This window comes from Hyaena hyaena, unplaced genomic scaffold (genome assembly GCF_003009895.1).
Source record: "Hyaena hyaena isolate Hyena2069 unplaced genomic scaffold, ASM300989v1 scaffold_253, whole genome shotgun sequence".
Classification (NCBI taxonomy): domain Eukaryota; kingdom Metazoa; phylum Chordata; class Mammalia; order Carnivora; family Hyaenidae; genus Hyaena; species Hyaena hyaena.
Window position 1 is genome coordinate 974,578 of NW_024080887.1, and position 8,687 is coordinate 983,264.

The window sequence follows — 8,687 nt, forward strand, 5'->3', positions numbered from 1 at the left end:
CGTGAGCACAACAATAACTCTACTCTCAGGGCACGCGCACCAGGAGATAAATGGGAAAGGGTGGCTGGGATGGAATGCTGAGTCATAGGCTCAGAGACCTTGAAGATGAGGGAGATTCCTGTGGGAAAGAACGCCATTTGTACAGCATGCCATTTCCCTTTCTATGTGGTGCCTCTGGCTGTAACCTGACCTAGATTTAGAATCTGAAGTTTTCATTTATTGAGTTTGGGAAATTCAATTCAACAAATCTTTATTGAGCATCCATCATGCTGGGCACCATGCTAGGTGCAGAGATATAAGACTAGCGAGACATTAAACATTCCTGGGAGGGGTGGCAGCAGGTGATAAGTATATAAACTAACAAATGAATAAATAAGGCCATTTTAGATTCCAATAAAGGCTAGGAAGGAAATAAGCAGAGAAATATAATAGAAAGGGGCAGAATGAGACTGTATTTGAAGAGGGGTCGAGAAAGGCCTCTTTGAGGAGCCGATAATTAAGGTAAGGCTTAAAGCGTGAGCATGAATTGGCCTTTCAAAGAGGATGAAGGAACATCATGTATGAAAATTCTCAAGAGATAAAGAGCTTGGCTTGTTGGAATAACTGAAAGAAATCCAATATGGCTGGGAAGTGTGTGTGCGTGAGTGTGTGTGTGTGTGTGTGTGTGTGTGTTGGAAGGTGACCTCAGATGAGGTTTAAGAGATGACTAGTATAAATGGATAACATTTCTTGAGGACTCATGGTTCGAAGTGCTTTGCCTATAATGTTCCTTTACTGCTCACAACAACTCTTATCATTTCACAGATGCTGAAATTAAGGGACAGAGTGATTAACCAGGGTCAAAGTCAAGCAGGACCTAATCTCCTAATGATTTGCAGTATCTGTATCCTGCAAAATGTGAGATCAGAAAACTTCATTTGGGGACCCTAGCGCTTATGCCCTGCTTTCTCTGGACCCCTCTCCTCACCCTTCTGGTATTGTTACCTTCTCCTCCCCTCATCCTATTCCCACCCCCCATGGTTACACAAAATACTAGAAAGAAGAAGTTGAAAAGCTGAGAGCTGTAGAAGTGGGGAGTCTTCTACTTGTTGGACTACCACATGGCCAGCTAAGTGTTGCTACTAGTTTTCCTCTTCATACATAATGATGTTTGATAAACATTCATTAAGTTCAGTGTGGTGCTGTGATTAGGGCAAGGAATCATGATGGAACAGATCCAAGGGTCACTTCCACCATTCATCATATATCCTGGAGCCTAAGAAACCATTAGATATAAGATACATCACTGGGTCAGAGGAGAAACACTACACTACAAGTGTTCATCAGTTGTGAGATCACCTTTATTCCAGAGATGTTCTAATGTGAAGGGGAATAAACATGGTGTTTTAGAAATCAAGGAAATAGGGTGTGATAGTGGGGTGATTTCTCCAAACTTTAGATGTCTAATCTGTAAAATGGGTGCAATGCCATCTACTTTCCTGGGTCATTGTGAGCAGTTCTAGGTTTGTGAGTTCAGGCAGACTGAATACGTGCCTAAGGTACCAGCAAGGAAGAAAAGGAAATGTGAAAAGTTCAGCTTTAATGAAAGAGTTCCAAAGTTTGCAATGATATATCTAGAAAGAAGCTATTTTAATTTTGAGATGCATGCAGTCTTCTTTATTTGATTTACCACATGTAGTTGTTTTTATGTTGAATATGATTGGGGGAGAGTCCACTGTAATCTCTTCTGTGTCCAAGTCTTCTGGAAGTCTTAGCTGAGCCCTGTTGGGGAGAGTGAATGAAAGGTTGCCTGGTGAGTGATGAGATACGCCCAGAACATAGCAAAGCTTTGCAAATGCTGTTTTCATCATTATTTCTCCATTCTGGACCTTGGGTTCTTCAATGGGGAAACATGGAGAGCCATGACTAGTGTGGCCATATAATTGTCACCCAAACTGAGACAATTTTGAGAGTGCAAGAAAGTGCTATTTTTTTAAATGTTTATTTATTTATTTTGAGAGAGAGAGAGAGCGTGCGAGAGCGAGAGCGAGAGCGAGAGAGAGAGAGAGAGAGAGAGCAGGAGAGGGGCAGAGAGAGAGAGAATCCCAAGCGGGCTCTGCCATGTCAGCACAGACCCCAGTGTGGGGCTCAGTCTCATGAACTGCAAGACCATGACCTGAGCTGAAATCAAGAGTCAGAGGCCTAACGGACTGAGCCACCCAGGTGCCCCAAAAGTGCTAGTAATTAAACAGCAAGGATGAGCCTAAAATGGGACTGTCCCTGCCAACCTAAGAAACGTGGTTTCTGTAACCACAAAGTCCAGATCCCATTGTTGGGGAATTTACTGGCTAATGGGAGCAATTAACAAATCCCATTGTCTCAACATTTCAAGGGATTCAAAGCCTCTCCACGGCATGGACAATAATCTACCTATTTAAGATTTCTTTTTTGTTGAAGAAAATTTCACATTACAAAAGATTTTGGTTTGAACATGTGATTTCACTGTTATAGAATTTTTCTTTGCAAATACTTCAACAAGACATGGGTATATTGATTCTCTGTGATGTAACAGTGAAATTCCTCTGCCATCTAGGGAAAAGACTCATTCTAAATTACAATGTTATAAGGAGAAGAATGTCAATTAATTTCAGCCTCCACTAGCCTGGGATTTGTATTACCTTGGGCAGAGGCTGGGACTGATATTCTCCTTTGCTTTAACTATTGGTAAATGAATTTGTAAAAATGCATTTCTTCCATGTGCATGAAGAGGGGCTGGATACAGGGTTTAGAGGGAGTTAAAACTACGTGATAATAATAGCTGATGGAGTTTGAATGCTTATTATGTCTCAAGTACTGAGCTAAACATTTCATGTGTTTTAAGCAATTTCTCTAATTCTTCCCTAAACCCTAGGAAGTTGGCATAAGCGGTGGAAAACAAGGTTTAGAGAAGTTTGCTTCATTTTCCACAGTTGGTAAGAAAAGGAAGCCAGGAGGCAAACTACCATTCTTCACTACCTCTCCAGAAGACTGAAATATTTTACTTCAGATAACTTGACATGAGAAGGGGATGCAGAAGAAATAAAACAATGTAGCCCAAACCTTACCTTCACAGTGCCTGGTACATATAGCTTATATTCTAATTATAATTTTCCATTTTTGTCTTCCCTCTAGACTTAGAGCAAGTATATTGATCTGTCATATTTAGTGCCTAGCATGTTGCCTGGTGCTTCTGACTTTGTTTATTAACTGATTTAACAAATATTTATTGTAATTCATATTTTATAATATCTATATTTTATAATATCCGTTATATATTTAATATGTTAAATATATTATATATATTTTATAATATATGCTTTTAGATTTTTAATATATTTTATAATATATGCTTTTAGATTTTATGATATATAGTTTATAATATGTTTTGATATATATTTAATGATATATTAACATGTATTTCATAATATTATGAATATAGTATATATGTATTTCATAATATTATGAATGTATTATATAATATATTATATATTATTATGAATATTATTTAATGTATATTATATGTGTTATGTATTATATAATATATATAATTTGATAAATATTTATTGTAGGCATTCTGCTCAGTGCAGAGATAAACAATAAAGACTCACTTGACTCTTGTCCACATTGAGCTCATTATTCCACACTCCTGATGCATCACTGTTCAATGAATAGTTGCAGGAAGGACAGATTGAGCCACCAAGCTGGAAGAGACTTAAATGTCCTCCAATTTCTCCCCAGGTTCAGGCAGTATAGAACCTTAAGGTTGAGGATAAGAAGGAAAGATGGGCTGTTGACTAGGTACATAAAATCAACACAATTTTTCTCAAATCCCAAGGTGTATACAAATTGTCTGAGACTCTTGTGAAAAATGCTGAATCCAGGCACTGCTCCCAGAAGATATATATGATTTAGCAGGTCTGAGGTACTCCCAGATAGTTGATTCCCTTACTGAACAGATAGTTGTTAAGATCCTACTGTGTGGCAGCCAGTGTTTTGGACCCTGGAGTTCAGCGGTTAATAAACTAGATGTGTCTTTATCCTGAAGACACTTATATCTATCCCAGTGGAGAAGATATGAATGAATAAATAAGTTCATTTCAAACTGGGGAGAGTGTTACCAAGTGGGTGATTGATTGAAGAATGGCTTGCAGGGAGGGGTGGGGGACTACTTTATGCTTGAGGATCAGTGATGCCTCTCTGAAGAACTGGCATTTGAGTTGAGTTCTCAAACCATGAGAGTGAACCAGCCACACAGAGCTAGGGAAGAGCAGATTTTGATGGATTGCCGTGTTCAAAGGAACATAAAGGAGACCTGTATTGGACTAAAGTGAGCTACATGATGATGTCAAAGAGGTAGGCAGAGGCCACAATGATGAGTTTGGACGTTACCCTAAGAAAAACGTGAAGACTTAGAAAACATTGAAGCATCAGAAAGCCATAGTCCTACACTTTGAAAGATGCTAACCATGTGGCTTGGTGCCTCAGCCAAGGAAACAGGCTTCTGGGAATCTCACCTTATTACCTTTCCACCCTGTCCCCATCATTTGCTCTCCTCAGAGCAATGTGCAGTCATGGCTATCTTTCTCTGTCCCTGTTATTAACTGAGGGCTAAGTGAACATGCTTGGGTGAGGATCCGTGACAAACGGTTGACACGATCACCTCAGAAAATGATTGTAGCTGACTAAACAAGGGGCATACGGTCCTTCAGAGTCCCAGTGTCCTGAGGAGAGAAAGAGCAACTATTTCCTCTGCTCTCATTAAGGACTTAAGCCTTCTTCATATTGAAGAGCTTCCATAAACAAAAGCAGAGATTACTGGATGTTCCCACAAAAATTGTTTGTGTAACTGAAAAGCGTCTGCATAAAGGGGAGCTCTTGGTGTTGGCAAATGGCATGACAAATGTTCTATCCTGAGGCCTGGGGGGGGGGGGGGCAGGGCAGATTCCCAAGCTGCATGGGATTTTCTTTCCTGGATTAAATTCATTCTTGAAGATGAGTCCTGAATTTGAGGAAGTGATCATATTAAGGCCTTTTTCCCAGCCCCTGCCTCAGACTTCTGATCCAGTGCTGAGTTTATCTGGCATGGTGGTGTCTTCTCTCTAGGTAGCTCTGGGTCTCATCTGAGTTAGGGATGCATACTTAATTTCCCCCAGGTGGCAGCACACTATTTTTCTTGGGTTGTTCTTGTCTTGAGGAGCATCTCTGTCTTATATCCCCCAAATGCAAGGTTATTGAGAATTTCTGGAATCTTCTAGAGAATCAGGTAACACTACATGTTTCTTCCTAACAAGTTTTCTGTAAATGTGGTATTATATATCCTTTAAGCCCAGGCCAGCCCTTCAACCTCCTCTCTGAGAACTGCCCTCCCCTTCAACCTCCATATTTATAGGATGTGATCCTTCCCTTCCTGGCCAAGGGTGATTGGATGAGATATGGACACCTGACTCAATACGGGCCAGACAGATTTTCTGTCCTGAAACCCTGAAATGGATATTCGGAGATGCTAGCCATTCCCAAGTCATTGCTAGAATCAAAGTAATATGAACTCTAGATCTTTGGTGTCCAGTTTGGTAGCTACTAAACACAGGTCATATGAAGTATGGCCAATCCATATTGAAATCTTCTGTGAGTATAAACTATACATTAGATTTTAAAGACTTAGCATGAGGTAAAAAAAAAAAATTGAAATACCTCATTAAATTTTTTAATATTGATTACATGTTAAATTATATCTTGATTAAAGGCATATTTTTAACCTAATTTTTCCTTTTTGAAATGTTTCTACTAAAATTTTTAAATTATGTTTTGACTTGCATTGTATTTCTATTGGAAAAGGCTATTTTAATCTGTCCCATGTGCCTGGAGAAAGAGAGAAAACTGATCCACAGAGAAAGAAGAATAAAGGAAATGCTCAGAGATGCAAATACAAATGAATATGTGGCTCAAGAAGGAGAGAGAGAGAGAGAGAAGGAGGAGAATAAGGATAAGGCATGAGGGTGGGGGTGGGGGGGCTAGAAAGAGTTAGAGAGAACAAGACAGAGACAAGGAAAGCAACAGGGAAAGTCTGCCTGAGTTCCTAATGACAATTCAGTTCTTGGTTTTAATCCACCAACAGGCCTGTCAGCATTTCTGATCCTCTGGTTCTAAGAGACCATATTCTTATAGTAAAACTTCCTTTTTCAGCTTAAGTGTATTTGAGCTTACTTGCAATGAAAAGAGATACTTCTGAGACGTAACAGTGTGTAGATTGCTGGAATCCAGGGAGAAGTTTAAGAATGTAGATGCCATGACATAGCACAAGATGGCAAATGTCTGGCACATGTACTACCACTTTCTTATCTGTGTCATGTCGAACTTTGCTAATCAATCATAGCCTAGGCATGACCTTAGATTCCTTTTCAATGCTAGATCACTGGTCAACCATCACCAATAGATTAGAAATGGCATATGAGGAAAATCCTATTTGTTATTCTTTTCGAAAAAATGTTTTTAATGTTTTATTTATTTCTAAGACAGAGAGAGAGAGAGACAGCATGAGCAGGGGAGGGTCAGAGAGAGAGAGAGTCTGAAACAGGCTCCAGGCTCTGAGCTGGCTGTCAGCCCAGAGCCCGATGAGGGGCTTGAACCCATGAACCGTGAGATCATGACCTGAGCCGAAGTCGGATGCTTAACTGACTGAGCCACCCAGGTGCCCTCTATTTGTTATTCTTGAGAAAAATCATTGAAGTAGAAGTCCAAGGAGACATGGATGTTTGGTCCAGTTGAAACATAAATTTGGATTTTTTATCGAGTCATTTCCTTTTTCTGAGCCTCAGTTGCCTCTCTTGTGAAATAGCAACAATGATAGCATGTGCCCACAGGATTGCTGTGAGAAATGAGTATAGTTGTAGACTTGAAAGACCCTGGATGCAAAAACACACGTGAACTGCTATTCTGACCAAGACCCTCAGCATTCAAGGCCAGTCAGGGTCTCTCTTCCACTGCCCTCAGCCTTATGACAACTTTGTAGTAGAGGGCACTGTCATAAGAACCTGGGTTTTTGGAAGCAATTCTCCATAAGCATTGTAAATGAAATGGAGTTGTTTTAGAAGGCTGCAGGACCCATCAATTTCATGTCTTATTTTATTTTATTTTTATTTTATTTTCTGCACAGAGGAAGTTGGCACTAAAAGGCAGTACTGACAAGGGAGGTTTTGGAAAATGACTCATCTGGAATTTGCTGGAGGAGCCTGAAGTTGGTGGAACTTCAGACTTGGAGAGAAAAAAGGAGGTGTGTGTGTGTGTGTGTGCGCGCGCACATGCGCACGCATATGATTTATGTCCACAAGTGCTGTTCTGTCCCTGAAGCATTTAGAAAGCATTTCTCAGGGTGCAAGGGCATAGTATGACTGGGTCTGGTCTAATGCAAGTGTCATTTCTTTTGGGCCATTAAAGTGTTTGTTGAGGGACAGGACAAGGATGTAGGCAAATGAAATCTTTTCATAAGTATGGCAAAAATGTACAACAGTTTTTACTTCAAATGATCTTTCCCACTTGCCTAACAAGTGTAATCAGGCTTGTAAAATCATATGGCCTAATTTGAGGTTCTGAAAATATGGTCATCATACCCCTCAATGCACTGCTTTACTTCTTCAAGCCCAAAGGAGAGTGTCACCATGGCCACTCCTGAATTATTTGCATGACCAAGGAGATTGTCAAACAGTGTCCATCTTCCCCTGTCTTGGCTTCAAGGGTCCCTCATCCTAAGAGAAGTCAAAAAACAACACAGTGAATAATTTTGAGAATAGCTAACAGTTATATTGTTCTTAATAATTTGTCTCACTCTGTCCTAAGCCTTTTACATATATTCACGTGATTTATTCCTCACAGCAACCCAAAGAGATAGGGACAGTTACTATATAAGTTCTGTAGATGAGGAACCTGGGGCAAAGAGAGATAAGATGATATGCCTGAGATCCCACAGCTAGTAAGTGGAAGGAGTCATACTCTTAATGGCTCTGTGAAGACCTAGGCCACTAGGCAGGGAGAAGGGAATTCCAGGGTTATTATGAAGGAAGGATCAGTTATATTCATCTCCAGAAATAGCATTGCAGAATGTCAGCATGGAAAAGGAAGTCAGTGCCCAGTAATCCTCACAGCTTATTTTAGAAATGAGGAAACTGAGGTCCAGAAAGGTTAAGTGATTCGTTCAAGATCATGAGTTAGTGGTGGAGGCAGGGATATAACTCAAGTTTCCTGACTCCTTCCTGTTCAGTAGTGGATCCAGGATTCCTTTGCTGCTGTGTGTGTCTGGCGGTAAGTCTGTCCAGCTCCTGCCCATGGCCTTTCAACTCAGGTCTTTTAGGATGCTTCCTGCCCTTCCAGTTTGTCTGGTCTTTCCTGCAAAGTGGGAATTGAGGTCCCAGGCTTGAAGTTCAAAATGTCATTTTTTTTTTTTTTACAAATAGTTTATTGTCAAATTAGTTTCTACATAACACTCAGTGCTCATCCCCACAAGTGCCCTCCTCCATGCCCATCCCCCCCTCCCCCCCACATCCATCAGTCCTCAGTTTTTGTCAGCATTCAAGAGTCTCTCACGGTTTGCCTCTCTCCCTTTCCCCCACCATTTCTGCCCTTCTTCTCCCCCTTGGTCCTCCGTCAAGTTCCTCCTAATCCTCCTCTACGTGCAA